The 24,974-nt window shown below is 48.4% G+C and overlaps 1 pseudogene; it reads right to left on the minus strand.

The window, feature by feature from the left end:
• Positions 1-18,988: 18,988 nt before the first annotated feature.
• On the minus strand, positions 18,989-20,628 carry LOC122688448 (annotated as a pseudogene).
• Positions 20,629-24,974: the final 4,346 nt, after the last annotated feature.

Genomic DNA, 24,974 nt, shown 5'->3' on the forward strand with positions numbered 1-24,974 from the left:
TGTGTCTGTGTCTCTTTGTGCATGTATTTATATATCTGTATCTGTGTCTGTGTGTGTATCTCTGTATGTGTGTCTCTGTGTGTATCTGTGTATGTGTGTGTGTGTATGTGTCTGTGTGTGTGTGTCTGTGTGTGTGTCTGTGTGTGTATCTGTGTATGTGTGTGTATGTGTCTGTGTGTGTATCTGTGTATGTGTGTGTATGTCTGTGTGTGTGTGTGTCTGTGTGTGTATCTGTGTATGTGTGTGTGTGTATGTGTCTGTGTGTGTGTGTCTGTGTGTGTGTCTGTGTGTGTATCTGTGTATGTGTGTGTATGTCTGTGTGTGTGTGTGTCTGTGTGTGTATCTGTGTATGTGTGTGTATATCTGTGTGTGTGTGTGTCTGTGTGTGTATCTGTGTCTGTGTGTGTATGTCTGTGTGTGTGTGTGTCTGTGTGTGTATCTGTGTCTGTGTGTGTATGTCTGTGTGTGTGTGTCTGTGTGTGTATCTGTGTCTGTGTGTGTATGTCTGTGTGTGTGTGTGTCTGTGTGTGTATCTGTGTCTGTGTGTGTATGTCTGTGTGTGTGTGTGTCTGTGTGTGTATCTGTGTATGTGTGTGTGTGTCTGTGTGTGTGTGTGTCTGTGTGTGTATCTGTGTATGTGTGTGTGTGTATGTGTCTGTGTGTGTGTGTCTGTGTGTGTATCTCTGTGTGTGTGTCTGTGTGTGTATCTGTGTATGTGTGTGTATGTCTGTGTGTGTGTGTGTCTGTGTGTGTATCTCTGTGTGTGTGTGTATGTCTGTGTGTGTGTGTGTCTGTGTGTGTATCTGTGTATGTGTGTGTGTGTCTGTGTGTGTATCTGTGTATGTGTGTGTGTGTATGTGTCTGTGTGTGTGTGTCTGTGTGTGTATCTCTGTGTGTGTGTCTGTGTGTGTATCTGTGTATGTGTGTGTATGTGTGTGTGTCTGTGTCTGTGTGTGTATCTGTGTATGTGTGTGTGTCTGTGTCTGTGTGTGTATCTCTGTGTGTGTATCTGTGTATGTGTGTGTATGTCTGTGTGTGTGTGTGTCTGTGTGTGTATCTGTGTATGTGTGTGTGTCTGTGTCTGTGTGTGTATCTCTGTGTGTGTGTCTGTGTGTGTATCTGTGTATGTGTGTGTATGTCTGTGTGTGTGTGTGTGTCTGTGTGTGTATCTCTGTGTGTGTGTCTGTGTGTGTATCTGTGTATGTGTGTGTGTGTCTGTGTGTGTATCTGTGTATGTGTGTGTGTGTCTGTGTCTGTGTGTGTATCTGTGTGTGTGTCTGTGTGTGTATCTGTGTATGTGTGTGTATGTCTGTGTGTGTGTGTGTCTGTGTGTGTATCTGTGTATGTGTGTGTGTCTGTGTCTGTGTGTGTATCTCTGTGTGTGTGTCTGTGTGTGTATCTGTGTATGTGTGTGTATGTCTGTGTGTGTGTGTGTCTGTGTGTGTATCTGTGTATGTGTGTGTGTCTGTGTCTGTGTGTGTATCTCTGTGTGTGTGTCTGTGTGTGTATCTGTGTATGTGTGTGTGTGTCTGTGTGTGTGTGTGTCTGTGTGTGTGTGTGTCTGTGTGTGTGTCTGTGTCTGTGTGTGTATCTCTGTGTGTGTGTCTGTGTGTGTATCTGTGTATGTGTGTGTATGTCTGTGTGTGTGTGTGTCTGTGTGTGTATCTGTGTATGTGTGTGTATGTCTGTGTGTGTGTGTGTCTATGTGTGTATCTGTGTATGTGTGTGTATGTCTGTGTATGTGTGTGTGTGTATGTGTCTGTGTGTGTGTGTCTGTGTGTGTGTGTGTCTGTGTGTGTATCTGTGTATGTGTGTGTGTATGTCTGTGTGTGTGTGTATCTGTGTATGTGTGTGTATGTCTGTGTGTGTGTGTGTCTGTGTGTGTATCTGTGTATGTGTATGTGTGTCTGTGTGTGTGTGTGTCTGTGTCTGTGTGTGTATCTCTGTATGTGTGTCTCTGTGTGTATCTGTGTATGTGTGTGTGTGTATGTGTCTGTGTGTGTGTGTCTGTGTGTGTATCTCTGTGTGTGTGTCTGTGTGTGTATCTGTGTATGTGTGTGTATGTCTGTGTGTGTGTGTCTGTGTGTGTATCTGTGTATGTGTGTGTATGTCTGTGTATGTGTGTGTGTGTATGTGTCTGTGTATGTGTGTGTGTGTCTGTGTGTGTGTGTGTCTGTGTGTGTATCTGTGTCTGTGTGTGTATGTCTGTGTGTGTGTGTGTCTGTGTGTGTATCTGTGTATGTGTGTGTCTGTGTGTGTGTGTGTCTGTGTGTGTATCTGTGTATGTGTGTGTATGTCTGTGTGTGTGTGTCTGTGTGTGTATCTGTGTATGTGTGTGTATGTCTGTGTCTGTGTGTGTCTGTGTGTGTATCTGTGTCTGTGTGTGTGTATGTGTGTGTATCTCTGTGTGTGTGTCTGTGTGTGTATCTGTGTATGTGTGTGTGTGTCTGTGTCTGTGTGTGTCTGTGTGTGTATCTGTGTGTGTGTGTGTGTGTCTGTGTGTGTGCACATCTGGCAACGACACAGCCCTGTCCGTCTTTAGGTCTCACTGCTTTAGACAGCTTCAGGACTGCCACCGCTGAGCTAAGAATCTAGAAGTTGTCTTCAGGGTGGACACCACAGTCCCAAAGTGAGGCTCCTTTCTCTCTCTCCTTTGGGCTCCCTCGTGGCCTTCTGGGGCCTCTGTTTCACCGAGGCCTGGCCTCTGGGCTCTCCTCTCGGTTTGATGGGCAGACCCAAGTCAGCTGGGCTGACATGCTGGTGTGGCCACTTCTCACCTGGGACCTGAGTGCCTGCCCCACCTTCCTGAGTCTGGGTTTTCTTATCGCAGCCACAAGGGTGGTAAATGGAGAATCACTGCCCATCTGGCAGGGTATTTGGGAGGATATAAGGGAAGGTGTATGGAAATCACTGTGGGGTCACTGTTGGGGGTCCCCCCATCCTGATCTCAGCAGGAGCTTGGGAAGCCCCCGACAGGCAGGCTGAGGCGGGAGGGACGCTCCTGGGGGACAGGCCGCTTCCGGAGCCTTCAAACCATCCTCCAGAGCCAGCTGCCTGTGCAGAAGGCTGCCACGGATGCTGAGCCAAGAGCGGGGGGCTCTGAGCGAGCTCCAGAGACTCAGGCACCCACCCACCCACCCACCCGCTCACTCACACACACACACACACACACGCACGCAGGGCACTTGGGGAGCACTGGTGGAGGGTGGGCTGCGTGTGCACATGGCTGTGAGTGTGAGTGAGTGTGAGTAGATGGGCATGCTGGAGAATGAGGACTGAATGGTAAGTGACGTGCCTGAGTTCATCCTGCGGTCGGCGCTGGTGCTAACACAAACCTGACTCCAAGGGATTCACCGGAACGCAGGGCACTAGCATCTCTAGGGTGGCTCTGCCCACCATGGGGCACCCATGAGAGAACAGGGCTCCCTGTCCAGCGAGGCTGTGGACCATCCTATCCAGCTGCTTTTTCTTTCCCAAGGAGTCAGCGAAGGGTGGAGGCTGGTTGTCTTGGAGGCCAGAAGCTCTGAAGCTGCTTTCAGCTCTGACACTGGACTTGTGATGACTTCAGCCTCAGTTTCCCCACCTGTCAAATGGGGATGATGGTCCAGGCCACTCACCTGGCAGGACAGCTGTGAGAAACAGATTGGTCCTGTCCAGGGAGATGCCCGCAAAAGGTGCTCCTGGGATGCAGAGATGGAAGGACTCTTCCCTGGGCTGGGTCAGGGAGGGCAGAGGTGACCTTGGGAATGACCTCTCCTGAGGCCCTGAGGCAGGCTGAAAGCTGACCCTGCAGCCACAGATGAGGCCTTGGTCATGCAGATTCTTGGCACTGAACCCTTATTGGCAGGCTGGACGCTGTCCCGGGGGGGAGGGCCAGGGGCAGTGTGTGGGCTTCCCACAGGGCAAGGTTTCCCCTTGCCACAGAGGGTTATGGCAGAAAGGGGTGCAGGTGCTCTAAACCCTGCCTGGCTCTGTGGGCATAACTCACACAGAAACCTGGACAGCACTTTCATTGATTTACTCTTCAGACACGCCTTGGCCCCAAGAAGGATGGGAGGAAGGTTATCTGAACTGGGGCTCACCCAGTGCCGGGCAATTCAACAAGTCCTCACTGAGATCTCTCTCCTGGGTCCCCAGTTTCAGAGGGACATGATATTTACTACTTCATTTGATAACTGAGTCATCACCCGTGAGTTTATTTCTACCACAAAGGCAGCAGTGATCGCCAACCCTGGTGAGGTGGTCACACTCCCTGGAGCCCCCTGGGGGCCTCTTTCCTGTGTACACCCCACTGTCTGTGGCTGCTGCTGCTGGCAGAGAGCTCATGGGGAGACTGGTCTGTGGATCTTTAGGGTCTGCACAGGCCGGTTCCCAGTTCAGAGACTGGCTTAGGCTGGCAAGCAGCAAGGGGCAGGGAGAGTGGGTGGTGGACTCAGGGACAGGTGCGCGGGTGCAGGGAGGCTCCACCAGCTTCACTGAAGCTGACCGCCAGGCACGACAGCTGCTCATAACTAACTCAAGTTCAAGTATGAAGGACTCACTATGTCCTTCAGCCCAGGGGGCTTGCAGCATCCAGCGCAAAACTGAATTTGACAAGAACCTGGGATGGGGGTGTATGAGACACCCTGAGTTCCAGGTATACAAACATCTCAGATGGTGGAATGTTCCCCAAAAGCAAGCGGACCCACCTCCCCCAAGACTTTCCAAGAGGAGAAGCAAGCCAGGGTGGAGAAAATCCACATGTAAAATTATGTCCTTGCTCTGCTCCCTTCTGCCTGAGTGATTTTGGACAAGCCACCTAACCTCTCTGAGTCTTGGTTTCCCAACTGTAAAGTGGGGACCAGAGAAGTGCCTAGCCCTTAGTTTGCTGTGAAGTTGAAATGAGACGATACAGGAAAAGCAGTCAGACCGCACCCAGGGTGCAGTCAGGGAAAATTAGCAGTTCCTATCACTCATTCATTTGCTCCGTGAATATAAAGCCCGGACGATGTGGTAGGCCCTGGGAAGTAGCTGAAAATAAGATCCTCCGCCCCATGGAGGCTATAGATTCCACCACGAGATATGGACTGCACAGCTGCTCTGAGGGGACATGAATTCTGGGGCATGAACCTGATTTCCAAATTGCCGAGTGTTACTAATGATGAGACTCCCGAGAGACTGGATGGGAAGCAGGCCTCCTTCTCCCTGGGTGCCTCCCAGCAGCTGGCTGGGAGACAGACTCCACGTGGGAGGCAGGAGGCAGAAGCCCGTCTGTTGGGGCCACAGGTCCCCTGAAAGCAGAGTAAATCAATATGGCCAGGGAGGGCGTGGGTGCAGGCTGTGGGGGCGTTTGGGTTGTGAGAACAGAGATGCAGCCAACCGAGGAAAAGGGGGAGATTGTGCTGACATGCAGCTGGGCCGCTAATGGGAGGCCATGCTCAGGCCCCAATACTTTTCCTCTGCGTCTGGGGCCACCATTCTGGAAATGTCTTGCTCTTTCTCCACAAGGCTCCCCCCTCCCCGCCCCCCCCACTCTGCGTATGGGGACTCTTGATGGCAACTCAAGGCCTTTTCCGCTGGCTGCCGCCAGCCCAGACCTTGGAGTGGGTCAGTCTAGCCTTTCTTCCAGGGGCTCTCGGACCCTGCCGTCTGAGGGCTGCCTGTCCTCCCAGCTGGCCTGCAGCGGGGCCCCCCTCCAGCCAAGCACTAGCACCCCCACCCCCCACCAACAGCTCCTCACCTCCCCTGCCCCGCCAGGCCAGCTCCTGGAGGCAAGTCCAGGAGAGGACTGGCCATGGTCTAAGTTCAACTCGTTAAATCCTCCCAACCTCCCAGCATCTTCCCACCCTGGGACCAGGGCAGGGTGAAACACTCTTCCCTTCCTTACTCAGTGATAGCGGCATGCTGTGGGTACACAGAGCCAGGACACCACCCTGGCCCTGCCTCAGGGAGCTTGGGGTCTCCCAAGAGGCTCAGAGGCCCCGAATGATGACCCGAGTTTTGAGCAAAGCTGGACTCTGTGACCTGAGAGGCCAGGCCAGCCTGGGGCCCTGGCACGGTGTACCCGGCCCTCGGGGTGGGAGCCGAGCCAGCCCCTCCCGGAGTCCCTGCTCTCCCAGGCTGGGCCCAGGAGCAGGATCTGGGAAGCATTGTTTGGACTGGTGTTTTTAAAAAGGAAACAATGGGATGCCTTAGGGAGGGCTCACCACAACGCCAGCCAGGGAACGAACCCTGGGAGCTCTTGGCTCTCCTGCTCGGCTTTCATGTCCCCGACTGAGCAATCTCTCTCGCCCCCGCCCTTAGGTGAGGTCACATCTCCCCAGAGGCCTCGCCACCCGTCCTCCCTGCCAGCCATGTCCTAGATCAGAGGTTCCTCCAGGAGAAGTGAAACTGGGCTTGCTTCTCCGGCAGCGCCCCTCAGAGCCGAGCGTTCCCAGCTGTGCGTTCTGCTGGGTGAGCGGTTTAGGTGGTAACTGAAAGAGCCAGCGACAGTTCAGGGGAACTTGTGGAAAGGCATGGCACCAAGGAATGACACAGGGCTATCATTGGGGGCCATAGCATAGTCTTCTGAATGTTCTTGTGATGACCTGCCAGTGGACGCTTCACTCCAAGCTTCTCGAAACGACCAAGACAACAAGCCAGTCAGGGTGACACGCATTTTTTCGTTCACTGGAAAATATCTGTTGCCTACTGACCACGTGTCAGGCTCTGTGCTAGGCCCCAGAGGCTGCAGCCCCGAGGCTGGGGACAAACCCTCCTCCTCCGGCCCTGCTGGTGGTCAGACGACAGTGTCAGATGCAGGTGGGCAGGTCTGTGGGACTCTGAAGGCTGCCCATCCCCATAGAAAACAGGACAAGAAGACAGAGGTCCCTACGTGCCTGCTGTGTCCGGGGAAGCGTCATTCTTGGACACTGCAGGCCAAGGAGGAAGGGATTTGGCCAGGAGTTAGCTGTGGGGGTCAGCAATGGGGTGAGGTCATCAGAGGTGTATGTGCTGCAAGCCTGACCCTTCCAGGTCTGTCTGGGGAGGGAGGAGACTCAGGGGGAAGAGAAAGAAAGTCAAATGGCTGAGCCAGTTCAAATATCCTTCCTTTAGTCGGCCTCCATCTAGGATGGGGAGAAGTGGCAGGGGGCTCAGCAGGCACCCAAATGGAGCGATTTTTTCCTCCACAAGTAGACTTTCCAATTAACGTATAAACACTACTGTATATAAAATAGATAACAGACGAGGATCTAGTATATAGCACAGGAAAAATTAAAGTATTGGTTGCTCAGTTGTGTCTGACTCTGCCACCCCGTGGACTTAGCTGGCCAGGCTCCTCTGTCCATGGAATTCTCCAGGCAAGAATACTAGCGTGGGTAACCTTTCTCTTCTCCAAGGGATCTTCCCCACCAGGGATCGAACCTGGGTCTCCCACATTGTAGGCAGATTCTTTACCATCTGAGCCACCAGGGAAGTCTACTCAATATTCTTTAATAACCTATATGGTAACAGAACAGAAAAGAAGAATGCATGTATGTATACACATAACTGTGTCACTATGCTGTACGCTTGAAACTGACACAACATTGTAAATCAACTAGACTCAAATAAAATGTTTAAAAATCAAGTGAAAATAAAAAGTGAAAACTAAACAAAACACAAATAAGCTTCCCATCCTGTCTACCTAAATACAAATAGGGCAAAAATGCACTGAGTTCTTCATTTATGGGTAAATGGATAACCATTCCTCATCTGTGCATTGAGCCTGGGTGCCAGGCACCGGGGATGCCGCAGGGAAGGTGGGCAGAGTCCCTGCCCTCCTGAAATTCACATTTTGATGGGTGGGTGGGTGGGTGGGTGCGGGCAGGATGAGCAGAGATGAAACCCAGATAAATCCGTGTGTGGTGGATCAACGGCAGGGAGGGGAAGGAAGAGGAAGGGAGATGGACAGCTCCAGCTCCAGCGCTCTGACCTCCTCCATGACCACTGCATCCAGGTGCCTCACTCCAATACGATGCAGGCCTCTCTCCTCTCGGCGTGACAGTCCTTGTCCACATGTCCCCTTCCGCCTCCATCCAGTCTTCCCACGTTGCCCTCTGGACAGAAAGCCATTCTCCTGAAGGCTCACACTCAACTCCCTGGGCCTTCCTCCTGTGATGCAGAGGAAGTGGGCAACACCCGCAGTTTAGAGCTCCCAGAAGAGGTTTGGGATATGGGGACCTCCTCCCCGCTCTTTTCTGCCAGTGATGGGGAGCCATGGTGGGCTGAAGAGGGAGGGGTGTCACCTGAACTGAGCTGGGTGGGTCTTGAGGGCAGAGCTAATCAAAGGCCTGGCGATTACTCCAGGAGGCAGGGGGAGGTGTGAGCCACAGGTGTGAGCTCCCTCCACTGCAAGAGGAGGCCCAGAGACGGAGAGATGGACACACCCCTGAGCCTTCCAGTGGGCATCAAGACAGGGCTGGGCTGAACCGTGGTGCCATGTGTGGTCTGGGGAGGTGGAAGGCTGGTGGCAGATCTGGGGAGAGGTGGGCAGGTTTAGAGTAGCAGAGGAGGGGACCATTGCAGTGAAGGGCGTGTCAGGCTGTGGGGAACTCGGGGCAGGCCTCGGGAGAGAGGTCAAGGCATTTCAGGAAGATAAGTTCGGGTTTGGGCTATGTGTTGCCTCTGGGCTGATGCATCAGATGGGCTTATGTCCATAGATGGCAGAAACTTAGTGACTTTGCCGTGGGAGGGTGTGGATGGGGTGGCGGAACTAGGCAGGGTCAGGATCTGGGTGTTAGAAGCATCACCCCTGGGGCCCCCCAGGACCTGACAGACCCAAGGCTCCTGGCGTGGGACAGATTCAGGGACTGTGTCCTGGGCTCGTGGAGCTCAGCATCTGCAGGGAAGGCAGCCATGCGAACACAGGATTACCATGACAACACAGGAAGGCCCTAGGTTATGGGATGGTCCTCAGGGGGCAGAGTCAAGAAGGGCCTTTTGGAGGAGGTGATGCTTGAGTCATATCTTGCCAATTTCTGGAATTTCCTATACCAGTATTTATGTAATATCTTTCTTTAGATTAATATACTAAAAAAAAAAAAAAAAAGCCCAAACCAGAAAACCAGTTTATTTATTTTAAAGATTTTTTTATGTGGACCATTTTTAAAGTCATTATTGAATTTGTTACAATATTGTTTCTGTCTTTCTTTATGTTTTGCTTTTTGGCTGGGAGGCTTGTGGGGTCTTAGGCCCCCAACCAGGGACTGAACCCACATCCCCTTCATTGGAAAGTGAGGTCTTAACCACTAGACAGCCAGGGAAGTTCCAAACCAATTTATTTGCGAAGGAAACAGTTCCATGCCACTGCCATCAATAGAGAACCCTATCACCTGCCATTTGCAGGAGACAATACAAGCAAACAAATAAAGAAGTCCATTAAACTTCATCTAGGTGCGGCTGCCTGAAGGACCGCTCTGAACTTGAGGTCTGGTGAATGAGTGTCAGAAAGATGTTCAAGTTGCCAGCCCCAAGCTCCTTGATAGACTGAGCAGTTGTTGAAAAAGAGCTTACTTAAGAGAAAGCAATTTTCTTCTGGTGGCATCGGCCTTAACAGAGCTACCAGCCTCACATCCGGGGCCAAAATGTCTGCTAGAGCAGGCTGAAATCTGCTAGTCTGCGTGCGAGTGTGTATGTATGTAACGGTGTGTGCGCAGTGGCGAGTGTGAGTCTGTCAGTGCATGTGTGTGTGGGGGGCACAGAACACAGAGCTGAGAAGGCCCCCGGGTGTGTTGAGGGAATGGGGCTCCTTGGAGGGATGTTTAGTGAGGATGCTGTGACTTGTGACTGGGATGAGGCTGTGTGTGGGACTGGACCCGGGAAACCCTGTGCGTTGCGGGAGGCCTGGGGGACCAAGGCCCCTCCAGCTGACGAGCTGACCAAGATGGCCCCATTGGCTGGAGGCATGGGGGGCCTTGGGCAGGGCTGTGTGGAAAGGACTCTCTCCGGCCCACCGCTTCCTCTCGAGGCCTCACCTGGAGCATGTATGCTTGCGTGTGTGTGTGTGCATCCCAGTGCCTGCCTTTGGGAGTGTGTGTACCTGCCTTTTTGTCCTCATGTACCCCTGCCTCCACACACGTGTGTGCGCCCCCTGCACAGGGCGGTCTCACACCAGCTTACACAGCTGAGCCCCAGGGGGAGGGGCCCGTTCCTGCTCAGGAAGCTTTCTGACTCACCGCCTCTCTGTGTCCACACTTGCAGAGGTTGTGTGACCTGCTCCCGGTCGCGTGGTATAGATGCCATGTCTTTTTCCAGGAGGTTTACTGGAAACTTTCTGGAATTTCAGGAATTTGGGGGGTTGTCTTCTGGTCAAAGGCAGAAAGGGCAAGAAGATAGGAAAATTGAGACAGAGACATTCCTTCCGAGTGACAGCCTCCCAAAGAGTGGCGTGGTGGGGATGGGAAGTGATGGGATTGGCGGTAAGGATCCCCCAGGCGCTGGCTCCTTCCCACGCCAGACCCAGGAAGAGCACAGGGTCCGGGTTATCAGACTCCTGAGTATGGAACCCAGCCTTGGATGGAGCGTGGTGACTCCAGCTTTGAAGGGACAAAAACTCCTAAGCTCCCCAGAGCGCCAGTCCCCCATCTATTAAATGAGATGTGCTGGAAGAGTCTGTCCCCGAAGCTGGCGAGGATTGGCTGGAATTAAGCGTGAAGTGACTTAACACAGTGCCTGGCATCTAGTCAGTCAGGGATGAAAACACAGCCCAGAGAGGTTAAGAAACCTGGCCAGGGTCACCTTGCCCCGGAGTGAGAGCTGGCCTTCAGTGTCAGCTTATCCCAGCTCCCCTCCGCCCCCTAGCCCACACATCGGGGTGCTGGGGCAGGGGGTGGTTCTGAGAAGCACCTGCAGGGTGTGTTCTGGACTTCCTATGGCCCCAGCCCCACCCCCCTGCTCCTGCACCACGACAGGGGGCTCGCAGAGGGCCTCAGAGGGAGGGTCTGACTGCATGGCCAGTGCTCAGGGGCCTTCTGGGGGAAATCTGGGGGCCAACTGCAGTCTCTCTGGTATCGGGCCTGCCTTCTGGGGAGAAAGGGCTCTTAGCAGCCATCAGATGCTCTGGGCAAGTGGGGCGGCTGTTAACACACCCAGGCCAGTGTCCATTCACTGCTAAGGCCAGCAGACCTCACTGATCCCACTTTCCATCTTCTGGCCTGTCACACACCTCCACTGCCCAGGAGGACTTTTTGAGGCCAGCAGCTACCAGTGGCCCCCACTGCCTGCTGGACGAAGTCTTCACGGCGTTCTCCGAGGTCTCTCTGTCCACGTCCCCTTGGCCTTTGTGATCCTTCATGGCAAATAGATGGGGAATATAAACACAGATTTTATTTTGGGGGGCTCCAAAATCACTGTGGATGGTGACTGTAGCCATGAAATGAAAGACGCTTGCTTCTTGGGAAAAGAGCTATGACAGACCTAAGAGAGCGTATGAAAAAGCAGAGACATCACTTTGCCCACAAAGGTCCATATAGTCAAAGCTATGGTTTTTCCAGTAATCATGTAAGGATATGAGTTCAGTTCAGTTCAGTCCCTCAGTCGTGTCCGACTGTTTGCGACCCCATGGACTGCAGCACGCCAGGCTTCCTTTGTCCATCGCCAACTCCTGGAGCTTACTCAAACTCATGTCCATTGAGTCAGTGATGCCATCCAACCATTTCATCCTCTGTTGTCCCCTTCTCTTCCTGCCTTTAAGCATTCTCAGCATCAGGGTCTTTTCTAAGGAGTCAGTTCTTTGCATCAGGTGGCCAAAGTATTGGAGTTTCAGCTTCAGCATCAGTCCTTCCAGTGAAAATTCAGGACAGATTTCCTTTAGGGTGGACTGGTTGGATATGAGAGTTGGACCATAAAAAAGGCTGAGTGCCGAAAAATTGATGCTTTTCAATTGTGGTGCTGGAGAAGTCTCTAGAGAGTCCCTTGGACTGCAAGGAGATCAAATCAGTCAATCCTAAAGGAAATCAACCCTGAATGTTCATTGGAAGGACTGATACTGAAGCTGAAGCTCCAGTACTCTGGCCACCTGATGCAAAGAGCCAACTCATTGGAAAAGACCCTGATGTTGGGAAAGACCGAGGGCAGGAGAAGGGGATGACAGAGGATGAGATGGTTGGATGGCATCATCGACTCAATAAACATGAATTTGAGCAAACTCCAGGGGACAGATGGAGAAGGAAATGGCAACCTACTCTGGTACTCTTGCCTAGAGAACCCCATGGACAGAGGAACCTGGTAGGCTACTGCCCATGGGGTCGCTAAGAGTTGGACACGACTGAGCAACTTCACTTTCACTTTTCACTTCCATGCATTGGAGAAGGAAATGGCAACCCACTCCAGTGTTCTTGCCTGGAGAATCCCAGGGACAGAGGAGCCTGGTGGGCTGCCGTCTATGGGGTCACACAGAGTCAGACTGAAGCGATGCAGCAGCAGCAGAAGCTGGGAGATAGAGAAGGACAGAGAAGACTGCTGTGCTGCAGTCCACGGGGTCGCAAAGAGTCAGACATGACTGAGTGACTAAACAGCAGAGAACTTGCTGGCATAGGCTGGTGCTCCAGGAGGTCCGCGCCTCTGCGCCTCCACCAAGCTGCTCCCACTGCCTGGGATGCCTTCTCCTGGTCACTATGGCAAAAACTTTCTTACGTCTCAAGACACAGCTTGCTTGCCATTTCTGTTCTTCAGTTTTTTCCTGAAGCCCCCTCCAAACCCCTAGGTCCCCCAATACCCAGACACTTCAGGGCAGATCTTCATGGAGCATCTGCAGCTCCCAGACCCTGGCAGCCGTCTCCTTGGTGACTAGGGCGACCCTGGCACACGGCAGGTGCGGGGGGCATGTGTGTAGCCCTTGGCTTGGCCAGGGCTGGGGTGAGCAGTGGTGTGCGGGGTCTGGTGGGGCGCCTGTGTCAGGGACCAGCCTGTTTGTACCTGTTCTCACCTCTGGGTCACCGAGCCAGGCCAACCTGAGGGCCCCCACTTCTGTCCTCTCTGGCACAAAGCCTTGCGGCGATTCTCCACCCGCTCTGAAAACAGAGAGCTCCATTAAACGCAGAAGACAAAGCAGCCCAAACCAGCACACACCCGCTGGAGCGGGGCCATTCAGGGAGGGTGTTTCCAGGGGCACACCCCTCTTCGAACCTCCCATCCACCTGTCTTCTGGGCTCCCCAGAGAGAAGGCTGCTCACCAGCACGGGTGTCCTGGCTCCATGAAGGGGTGCTTGGGAGCTGTCCTCACCCATCATTGCCCCCAGAGTTCCATCTCTACCTAGCAGGCCAAACACCTGGGTACCTGTGTCTGGCTTCCAAGACACCAGCCCATGGCCAAGGGAACCCTGGTCCCTCCTTCCCTTTATCATTCCTGTGGAGGGCGCGGGGCTGCAGGTGGAGGTTGGGGAGGGGACTGGGATGGGCAACTGGGCTGGTGGGGTGTGGTGTGGACCCAAGCAACTGTGACCATTATTAATGCTCTTGTCCCTCTTCCTGGAACATTCTTCCCAGCTCTTCTCTACTGGTTCCTCTTACTCATTGCCCAGCACTCCCTCACTCAAGTTGCTTCTTCCCTCGGAAGCTCTCCTCGGGCTGGGTTAGTCACCTTCGAGGTTAGAGGCTAGGCAGCCACACCTGGCCTGCAGGCTGTTTGCCCAGCATTCTGTTTCAGAAACATGTGAATTAGTTGCCAATGTTTCAAAAATGTGTGACTTCTCTGGAAAAATTGGGCCTTGGGGGTAGCTCGAGGCTTACATTCCCAAACACTAGTGAGGGTGGGGCGGAACCTTCTAGAGAGGGCAGGTCTTGCAATCCACAGCTGCTGATGGATTTCTCCTACCTGCCTGGACCCTGTTTGCATTAGAGGTGGCCATCACAGGTTCCAGAATCCTCTGGGGAAGGGCTTGGGGTCCCATCCATCTCTGAATTGGGGTCAAGCACAAGAGTAGCTCATGAGGATGCCCACTAAATATTTGCAGGATGTGTCTGAAGAATACCTGCCAAACACAGAGGAGGCACTGTTTTTATGAGAAAGGGAGGTTGAACTGGGTCCCGCAGGAGTGGCAGAAATAGGACCATCTGGAGAAGCGCCTTCCAATAAGAAGGAGTGGCCTGGGCCGAGGCTCAGAGGTGGGAGCTGGAGGTGGCAAGGCTTGGCTGCTGTCCAGGTGTCGGTGGCGAGGTGGCGGTGGATGAGGTTGAAAACACTGGAGCTGGATCTTTTTTTTTTTTTGGAGCTGGATCTTGAAGGGTGAGTGGGTATTTATGAGGAGCTAGATAATCCAGTACTCTTGCCTGGAAAATCCCATGGACAGAGGAGGCTGGTAGGCTGTGGTTCATGGGGTGGCTAAGAGTCAGACACGACTGAGTGACTTCACTTTCACTTTTCACTTTCATGCATTGGAGAAGGAAATGGCAACCCACTCCAGTGTTCTTGCCTGGAGAATCCCAGGGACGAGGGGGCCTGGTGGGCTGCCGTCTATGGGCTCACACAGAGTTGGACATGACTGAAGTGACTTAGCAGCAGCAGCAGCAGCAGCAGCAGATAAGCCTCAAGGGAGAGTTTTGGAGGTAGGAGTCCCAGAGTGCAAACACAGTGAGAGGAAAGTGTCCCTCGGGGTTGCTCAAGTCAGGGAGTTCACAGTGACAGAGGGCAGGGCTGTGTGTCAGGGATGGGGGGGATGGAGAGAGACGAATCTCATGTGGGAGGTGAGTCAGGCCTGGGGAAGAGGGTCATTACAGAAGGCCAGCTGAGGATTGCCCTTTTTTTCTCTTTCTTATCCAAAAGCACTGGGAGTGATTCAGTTGGATTTTTGTGTGAGAAAGTTTGCTTTGGTAAACCAACAATTGGAGTTGTCAGTGTCAACGCATACTTCTCAGAAACTTATTGATTAAGTGGACTTAAAAGGATATAGAAACATTGATAGATACCATTCATAGACTCAGATTTCCATGAGCATATAAATGTTGCACAAGCAGAGAAGGTGAAGTTTATCCAGACACACATGGAGCTGTCACAGAAATCACCCTGGTGCTAGCCTCGTAGAAAGCCTCCACGGACTTAGCCAGCTTGACACCCACTGTGTTCTCTGACTACCATGCATTAAAGTGAATCAAGGACCACAGAGTCAACACAAACATTCCAGGTGTCTGGGGATTAGGCAGCATCCCAGTCAATTACACCTGGATTAGAGAGGAAATCACCTGGGGAAATCATAAAATGCTTAGACCTGAATGACCTTAAAGGTGCTCTATACCCAAATTTTAAGATATAGCTAAAAAAAAAAAAAGTACTCATAGGAAAATATATAGAATTAAATACATTTATCAGAAACAAGAAATAATGAAACAAATGAGCTAAGGATTCAACTCAATAAGTTACAGCAGAACATAAGAAAAGAGGGATGAAATAATGACACTAAAAATAGGGGACTAAAGAAATAGGGAACTTCCCTGGTGGTCCAGTAGTTAAAATAAGACTTTGCCTTCCAATGCAGGGGGTGTGGGTTCGACCCCAGGTCAGGGAGCCAAGATTGCACATGCCTCAAAAAACCAAAACATGTAAAACAGAAGCAATATTGTAACAAATTCAATAAAAGACTTAAAAAAATCAGAGAAACAGAGCTAAAAAGGATAGACTACTGAGTGCAACAGTTGCTTCTTTGAATAAATTAATGTGACTAATCAAGGAAAATAGAATAAATATGCAAATATGATGCATAAAAAAAGAAAAAGCTCGTAAGTAATATTCTGTGGATGTAAAAAGAATAAGAATCACCACAGGATAATACATTGATGAGCGTGTGGTCCGTTGGTTCAGTCGTGTCTGACTCTTTGCAACCGTATGGACTAGAGCCTGCCAGACTCCTTAGTTCACGGGATTCTCCAGGCAAGAATACTGGAGTGGGTTGCCATGCCCTCCTCCAGGGGATCTTCTCAACCCAGGGATCAAACCCACGTCTCTTGTCTCCTGCATTGGCAGGTGGGTTCTTTATCACTAGCGCCACCTGGGAAGCCCAGTAAATTAATAAACCTGAGTAGAATGAATAAATTCCTAGAAAACACAAAGCAATGAATAAACTCAAGAAGAAATACTTGAATAGATCAATAGTTGCTTTAAAAATAGAAATGATAATCATGATCTTTTTATAAAAAACTCTAGGGTCATACAGTCTAATAGGTGAGTTTTGCCAAACTTTCAGGAAATAGTTAAGTGTTCTTTTACAACATTTGCTCCAGAATTAGACAAAGCAAGGAAGATATCAGTCCATTTAATAAGGCTGGTTAGCATAACCTGGATTCTGAAACATGGTGAGGACAGTACAGGAAATTATAGGTTTATTTCACTTATGAGGGTAGTGGGCATAGGGTTTATATAAGAATGCAAGGATAACTGAGCATCAGAAAAATCTATCAATGCAATTCTTTCCCAAATGAAAGAACAAAATCATTTCATTATTTCAATAGCATTCAAGAAATGCCAACATCTACTTCTGATTGAAAACTTAGTAAACCAAGAATAGAAGGGAATTTCTTTAACTTGATAAAAGCTGTATGCCAAAATCCTACAGCAAAATCATAATTAATGGAGAAACTTGAGACTCATTTTCATTAAGATTTAGAACAAAGAAACTCTACTCATACTATCAGTACAATATTTTTTTAAACATAGTATTACAGGCTGAAGCTCTAAGAGAAGGAAAAGGATAAGAGATGTAAGGATTTAGATGGAACAGATAAGACTGTCATTTGTGGAAGCATTGACCAACTGCATGGAAATCCCAAGGAAATCAACAAGAAAGTACTTGAATTGGTTAGAAAACCATCAGCTTTCAAGATGAAAGACCAGCTTAGAAAAATCAGTAGAATTTCTTTATAGTAGTTGGTATTTTCCCTTCCTTTTCTCTCTACTTCTTTTCACTTTCTTTCCTTCAACAACTCTTTAAATGCATGAAGCAGTTTTTAGCTCATGGGTCACACAAAAACAAACCATAATCTGAATTCTACCTGCAGACCACAGCTTGCTGTTCCTTACTAAGTAACTGCAGTGCTAGCCAGACAGAGAATCAAAATAAGATACTATTCACAATATCACAGGAACATGAATTATCTGGTCTTAACAAAAATGAACAAAAAATGAACAAGACTTTCTTATCTTAAGGATACCCTCTTTACCAAAGGAAATTTTTTTAAAATTTGAAAAATGAAGAAATGTTCTATATTCATAAATGTTAATAGCATCCAAAGCAATCTATAAATTAAGAATTAACCTCAATAAAAAGAGATTAGTTTCTCAAAAAAGTCAACACATTCATTCCAAAGCTTTTTTAGGATAATAAAGGTTCATGGATGATAAGTCCGTTTGGGGAAAGAATAGCAAAAAAAAATTTTTTTTAATTTTGTTGTTAACTAGCTCAGTTGAGTCCAACTCTTTGTGACCCCATGGACTGCAGCACATCAGGCTTCTCTGTCCTTTGTTGATTTAGACCACTTTTTAAAAAGGTTTTATTGAATTTGTTACAATATTGCTTACGTTTTATGTTTTGATTTTTTTGGCCACAGGGCATGTGGGCCAGGTCTTGAACCCACACTCCCTGCACTGGAAGGTAAAATCTTAACCACTGTACCACTGGGGAAGTCCCAAGAAGAGCAAAATTGAGTGTGAGGCGGACACTGCTTTCTTGGCCTTCCATGTTTTCGATACGCCTTTTTCTTTTAGTAGAGAACTCTCAAATTTTGGTCCAGCACACGGTTGCCCAGAGACACATTTCCCAGCATCCCTCGTAGTCAGGGGTGGCTTGTCACAGTTCAGGACGTGAGCAGAGGTGTGAGCAGCTTCGGGGCTGTGTCCTTAACAGGATATCACTGTTAGAACAGTGAGTCTACCTGCCTCTGGAAGATGAGGATCCCATCCAAGGGAAGAGAGGAGCAACAGAACTGATGGGGCCTGGGATTCTGGGTGACGTACAGCAGAGCGGCCTGCCAGCTTGGACATTCACACAAAAGAGACTTGACTCGCTAACCCTCTCGCCGTTTGATCTCCGTTAATACAGCCAGACCAATACCCTAGTTCATACAGTGGGGTATTTGCTCTGTTAGATAATAAACCTACTACAGGTTATAGTAGTAAAAGGGGGTGCTGAAGCAGGAACACATACACAAAGACAATAGATCAGAGTATAGAGCCCGGGAAGAGTCCCATGAATATATAGGGACCAGATGGAGTGGTAAAGATGGAGATGCAGGATGACGCGGAAAGAACGGGCTTTGGTAGATTGTATTGGGACAACCAGATCTCTCTATGGAGAAAGATCAAGTTGTATCGCTATTCCAAACCACATACAAAGGTGGATTCCAGATAAACTGAAGATCTAAATATGGATGGTAAATTTATAAGATTAACTAATGAAAGTGTACAAAAATATTTTTGTGTGTCAGCTAGCATGGGAAGACACTACTGTATTTTTAAAACAATTTTATACATACACAAAAAGATGATGAGAACAGTATAGTGAACCCCCCTGTACTCAAGACATTATATCCAATAGTCAAAAACATTTTCCCGATTGTATTTCTGCTTCTCATGAAAAGAAGCAGAGGAAAATGTAATTAATATTCACGTACCCCAGGCTTATATTCAAACAGTATGTCCTGGTTAGTGAATTACTTTCATCTAGGTTGGTAAAGGGTTGCTGTTCTAAGATCTCTGAACAATCTTGTTTCATCCACTTTGTTTTGTTGTTGTATTTTATTTTTGTTTGTTTTTCAAGGAATATTTAACAACAAGGTAGATAACATATGCTTATCTAATATTTTTATATCACTGAGGGTAAAGCAAAATGTCCTGTTTACTGGATAAGTATGACCTGCTATATGTGGACACTGCAGTGCAATTTTAAAAACGCCGTAATTAAAATTTCAGAACTTCAGAATCTGAATAGGTGCCAGTGTTCTCTCCTTTTTTAATATGGGAAAAGAAAATCCTTTGAAGATCATTTGGAGCTTGGACCAAAATTCCCCAGCTATATTATTAGGATCACTCTGTAGTCTTCAGGATTCAGATACAAGGGAAGCTTCAATTCAACCTTTTAGAGAAGGCATTCCAGCTCTCATGATCTCATCAACCAGGAGAATGTTGGTGGAAATCACAGTGCAGGAGTGAAGAAGCTGTTTCTTTACACAATAGTTATCCCAAATGCTTGCTTCTGATGCTACCATTGGTTCACCAGTGTTCAAGTCCACACCCATAAGCTGACCGGATTCTGAATGTTCTGCTTGAACTTCAGTGTTTCCTGAAGGTCAAAACCAGAGTTCTGAGCAAGAACCTTGGGAATAATGAGCAACGCATCAGCAAATGCTTGGACTCCAAGCTGGGCCCTGCCCTTTCCACTGGGCTTGTGTTTAACGGGGGCTTCTGCCGTTGCCACTTCCACTGTGCCAGCACCTGGGACTACACAGCCATCATCAATAGCGTTTTTAACAGCCCTGAAGCCATCTCTTATTGCATCTTTGATTTGAGTATGTGTGTCCTTTGATCAATAATGTGACACAGCGAGGATTGTTACATTTCTCAATAAAGGTGAACTTCTCTTCTCCCAATGTATATTCATAGACAAGTCCTGCATGTCCCAAACAATCAGGATTTAGGTCATCAAGAGAATTTAGGGCTACCCCACCACAAGCAAGAGTCAGCCTTTCTATGTTTCTCCTTTTAGCTCTGCGCAGAGCTGTTATGCCTTCTTTGGCACGAGCATCTAAGGAAAATGGATCAATTCCCTTTTGATTAATAACAACAAATCCTTTACCTGAATCACCACAGACTTTCTTTTTCAGGTCGATTATTTTTTTTAACTCTCTCTTCGATGAATTTCCTTTCAGCTTTCACTAATTTCTCTCTCTCCTCTGTAGTCTTGTAAAAAAAAGCCAGAATTCACTTGTTTTTTCATATTCTAATGACACGTTCATGTGAGGATGTATGCATCTTCTCTCTTCTTCATATCAGGATGCTGTGTCCCATGGTCAAAAACAGGACCTCTGGTTAAACTTGTATCTGTTTCAGATTTATGTTTCATCTCCATGATCTCAACCATGAAGAGGTCAATAGGTTCACCTTGTTTTTTAATGGCCAAAATGGAGTCCACTACGGCCTCTGTTAAGACATCAGCAAGTTCAGCATGAACTTTAGTACGTAGAGATGTTCTGGCCACTTCTATAAGTGTTTCCCTGTCCATCTCTTTGCTTACTTTGACTTGTTCCAAAAACTGAAGTGCCTTTTCCTTTGCAGCTTCAAATCCTTCTGTAATTATTCTGGAATGAAGACCTTCAGAAATGTAGAGATCCACCTGCTTCAGCAGCCCTCCAATGATGAGGACATTGGAAGTGGTCCCATGACCAGTTATGTCATCCTGGGCTGTTGCTACTTTGGCTATGAAGGAGGCTGTTGGGTGTTGAATTTGCATTTCATGAAGCAGCACATTTCCATCTTTAGTGAGTTTGATGTCTCCAGCACCAGAAACAAGCATCTTCATGGTGTGTTGGGCCCCAAGTTGGTCCTCAGCACGTCCTGCAGTCCCAGGCCGCGCTGAGGTTGACCGCCAATGCCGCCTGGGCTAGAGCCACCTCGACCTTGGGGTTCAGAGTCTTCACGGCCACCATAGCTGACCCAGCAGAGGAAGATAAGGGGATGTGGCATGGCAAAAAACCCTGAGCTGGTTCAGCGTGGCTGGAAGTTGTATTTTAAAGCAAACCCAAGACATCATATTATTTCACCCATGAAAATGCTTGTCGCTTAGTTGTGTCCGACTCTTAGCATCCCCACGGACTGTACACTCCCAGGCTCTTCTGTCCATGGAACTCTCTTGGCAAGAATACTGGAGTGGGTTGCCATTCTCTTCTCCTGGGGATCTTTCTGATACAGAGATTGAAGCTGGCTCTTCTGCATTTCAGGTATATTCTTTACTATCTGAGCCTCCAGGGAAGCCCTTTCACCCCTATAAGTACTTAAATATTCATCTCTAACATATAGACTTAAAAAATTATAACCACAGTACCAGGGTCACACTGAACAAAATTCATAATTATTTCTTAATAATTTTATGTCATATTTAATTTGAGTTCAAATGATAAGGACTTTTAAAAACAAGACCTAAAAAGCACAAGCCACAAGGCCAAAAGAGAAAAGATGACAATATCAAAATTTAAGATTTATATTCACAAAGAGTATCAAAGGTACATGGTAGGTTAGGAAAATCAACACAGAATTCATATCTAGACTTGCTGAATTCAAAGTGTGTGCAGGTCTGTAAGTGATGAACTTGCATCAGAATATCAATCAATTATGGTCCCCAAGCACACTGCTTAGATGAGCTGAGATGTTTGTTTTATAGCAAGAATTTCTTTAAACAATTTTTTATTGAATTATAGTTGATTTACGATGTGTTAATTTCCACCTCATAGCAAAGTGGCTCAGTTATACATACATACATAGGTGTATGAACGTATTATTTTTCATATTCTTTTCCATAATGGTTTATCATGGGATATTGAATACAGTTCCCTGTGCTATACAATAAGACCTTGTTTATCCATCTTATATGCAATATTGCAGTTTGCATTTGCTAATCCCAAACTCCTAGTCCTTCCCTCCCTCACCCCGCCCCCTTTGCAACCGCAACTCTGTTCTCTGTGTCTCGAGTGTGTTTCTGTTCTGTTTTGCAGATGGGTTCACTTGTGTCATATCCTAGAGTCCACACGTAAGTGATAACATATGGCATTTGTCTTTCTCTTTCTGACTCACTTCACTGAGTATGATAATCTCTAGGTCCATCCACGTTGCTGCAGATGGCATTATTTCAATCTTTTTATGGCTGAGTAATATTCTGTTGTACATTTGTACCACACTTTCTTTATCCATTCATCTGTCAATGGACATTTAGGCTGTTTCCATACCTTGACTATAGTAAATACTGCATAGCAAGAATTTTTTGATGGAAGAAGTGTGCTTCGATTTTACCAACGTTTCTTAGGTAGGCAGTGGGTCCCCATTTTGAGTGGAGCTGATAGAGACTATTTAAATAATTCCAAATCAACAAGATAAAGATAGAAAACCCAACAGAAAAATGGGCGAGGGCTATGAATAGGCAATCCTCAGAAGAGAATTCTCGAATGATTGAAGCAGATGTGAAGAGATGCTCCAGCTCACCGATAATGGGTGAGATGAAAATCAACACAAGGAGTCATCATTCATGCCCATCAGAGTGGCAGATTAGAGGTGTGGGTGATGAATGCCAGGTGTGGACAAGCTGTAGGGAGATACAGACTCTGTATACTGCTGAGTGTAGGATGTTAACAGGTATAGCTAGTCTGGAAGATATTCTTTATTTTAGTTAAATAGGCACATGTTTTTTGGCTCAGAATTCCACTCCTGGGTTTGTATCCCAGAAGATGCTTCAAACAGGACCCTGAAGGAGAATGTTCACAGAGGTATTGGTTATGGAGGCTAGAAGTTGCCAGTGACCTGGCTGTACATTCTGAGGGCCTGGGTACCATGCAAATGAATGTTTTCTTCAGAGTAATGGATAAGATGTATTTACAGAACAAGGAGGAGCCTTGAGTCATACGCCAAGCCCAGAAGAGCAGAGACAGAAGGAAATTGATCATGTTATTCTAGCGATTCTCAAACTTTCATCTTAGGTTCTCTTAAAAAGCTTTGAAGATTCCAAAGAGTTTTTGTCTATATGTGTTATATCTACCTGCATTTATCATACAGAAACTTAAAATTTAAAACAATGTGTGGAGTCATTAAAAAACAAATGTCCGTGTATATAAATATTTCATGAAAAACAGTTTTATTTTCCAAAGTAAAAAATACAGTGAGGAGTGACATTGTTTAACATTTTTGTAAATCTTTTGAACATCCGCCTGCATAAAAGACAGCCGGATTCTCATATCTGCTTCTGGATTCATTCTGTTGTGATATAGCTCATCCTGTAAGCTCTGGAGAACCCCAGTGTACATTCAGGAGAGAGCGAGATGAAAAAGACCAAGAGTATGTTAGTATTGTCATGAAAAGTATGTCAACCTGAACCACACTTTGAGAATTTCTGTATTACAACATTCGTGTCTATGAACAACACATATGGACCCAGATAATTCCACTACGCATTTTACTTTTTAGGCACATTCAAGGCTGTATATCAAATCTATTGGGTCAATGCTTGTGGGGTACAAGAGGGGAGTGGGAGGGGCTTGGGAAAAAAAGGGAAATAAGACAAAATGAAGTACATCCACATGAGCTTTACTGAGGGTTGAAATTAAACTCAGGTCTCCATACCCGCACCTGAAGAATAAAAATGATGAAAAACAAAATGAAATAAGAAGACAGCCTGCTGTAGCTGCTAAGTGGAGCCTGAGTGGCCAGGGCTCTGTGAGGAGGCAGGGAGGCTGGGGTGTGTGTGTGTGTGTGTGTGTGTGTGTGTGTGTGTGTGTATGCATGCATGCATGGGGGTTAGAAGTGATGAGGTCTAATGGGAGCAGAGCCATGAATTCATCTGGACCCAAATCCAGGATATTCAGGGACAAGAGGGAGGAGAGGCAGTTTCTGCCACATCCCTCTCCTCCTCTCCCCAAACCCTCCAGGCCCCAGGTGAGGACCCTGCTCCCCTTAGATGAAGTCCGCCTCCTGGTCTGAGGCTGGACCGGTGTGGAGAGGCCTACAGCTGTGCCCACAGCCCACTGCTACGACAGTACAGACCTGACTGCAGGGCTGAGGGGAGATGCTCTGGGTGACCCCAAAGGCCCTTCCAAACCTCTAGGCCTTGACATCAGGATCGTTTGGTGGCCACAGCTCTGAGCTACGCAGCTCTGAACTCCTGCCTCCCGGCCCCTGCCCTGCCAGGTACAGCTCCGCAGGCGGTGGGCACTTTGTACCACAGTGTCAGCTGGGAGCAGTGCCCTCCCCGAAGGACCTCCCCGCTTGCCTGAAAGCAGGACCACGGGCTGCATCCAGTCCCCTTGAGGACATCCAGCCCCCTCTCCCCCTGCTAGGCACTCAAGAGTAGGAGGAATTCACCTGAAAGTCTCTGGCCAATGCCAACCAGAGTCCACAGCCGGCCGGCTAGCTCACAGGCAACTGGCTCTGCCGACCCCTCCTCTTTTAGATGGTAGGTGTCCCGGGGAGGCCTTCTGCGGACGCCCCTTTGTGCTCTATTCAGCTTTGCCCTGTCTTCACCAATCGCCCTGTGGGCTCTTTGTCCCTTTGACCAGGTGTCTGCCCACAGGTGTGTCCCCTGACTGAGCTGTAGGCGATTGAGATCAGGGACGTTCTTCCGTCCCTTCCTGTGTTCCCAGGGCTGGGCACTCAGGACGGCCTCGGTGTTTGAGAAATGAATGAGAAAGTGAAGTCCTGTGCAGGAGTGTGGCTGCAAGAGACCAGAGGTGGGAGATGGGGTGGTTACGAAGGAGGGTGGTTACAAAGGAGGGTGGTTACTTCTGGTCACATTCTCGTTTCTACTATGGCCAGGGGCCCTGCCTCTCCTCTCCTCCGCTCCCGTGATAGTCAGCTCTCTTCCTGCCTGTATCCTTTAATCAGAGGTATGTTGCCGTTGTGTGAGTTGCTCAGTCATGTCTGACTCTTTGCGATCCCTTGGACTATAGATGACCACGCTCCTTTGTCCATGGAATCCTCCAGGCAAGAATTCTGGAGTGGGTAGCCATTCCCTTCTCCAGGGGATCTTCCCGACCCAGGGATCAAACCCGGGTTTCCCGCATTGCAGGCAGATTCTTTACCACTGAGCCACCAGGGAAGCCCTAAGTATGAAGCATTCCAAACAGGCAGAAAAGTCATCAATTGTCATGAATATAATTAACACTCACGGACCCCAGGCTTGTGTTCAGCTGAGGTGGCCCTGTTGTTAAAATATATTCAGACAGGTTGGGAAATGAGCTGTTCTCCTGAGTTCTCAAACTTGCTCCTTCCACCTGCCTCCCAAGACATCTCCACC

Source organism: Cervus elaphus, chromosome 33 (assembly GCF_910594005.1).
Source record: "Cervus elaphus chromosome 33, mCerEla1.1, whole genome shotgun sequence".
NCBI lineage: Eukaryota > Metazoa > Chordata > Mammalia > Artiodactyla > Cervidae > Cervus > Cervus elaphus.